Genomic DNA, 650 nt, shown 5'->3' on the forward strand with positions numbered 1-650 from the left:
ATCAAATCTGTCTCTGTGCGAGAAAATCCTGACTACGCGTTGGACGGTCACAAACCCACTCAGACCTCAAGTGGAAGTGCGCAGAGAAAAAGCAGCTGTGATTGGTCCTTGGTACGCCTTTATGGCTGTCTGTGTGGTCGTCCTTTTCGATTCGGTGCCAGGGCGCGCCATTTTTAAAAACTGAGGAACAATTAACAACTACGACGAAAGCTTAATCGGTCTGTTTGCCAACGCCATTAACAGAACCTGTTCTTCTTTGATGTCAAACAACTCTAGCCATCTCCGTGACCGTGATATCTTCCAGACGCGCCATTTTTGTTTTGGAAGACAAACACTCCCGCTAGCGCCACAGAAGAAGTTCTCGAATAGGCCCCCCCTTGCGCTTTGGCGGGAAACTGCTGTGTGTCCCTAGAAATTCCAGACAGACAGTGCAGAAGCATACCAGCAAAACTGGTGCGCGACCCAAGCAACATTCGATGTGTGCGGTTGCAGAAGTCTAATCTTCCCTTAAGGAACTCAACTGCTGCGTGCAGGTGTCAGCAGAGGCTGATTGAAGCCAAAATAAAATGAGCCTGGATGGAGGGAGGGGCGGAGCTGATCCTGCAGGTGATAGAGACGGACACGCTGCTGAGCGAGGGGCAGGTGGGATC

The sequence above is a fragment of the Cyprinodon variegatus genome, unplaced genomic scaffold (assembly GCF_000732505.1).
Source record: "Cyprinodon variegatus isolate N-32 unplaced genomic scaffold, C_variegatus-1.0 Scaffold247, whole genome shotgun sequence".
NCBI classification, from domain to species: Eukaryota; Metazoa; Chordata; class Actinopteri; order Cyprinodontiformes; family Cyprinodontidae; genus Cyprinodon; species Cyprinodon variegatus.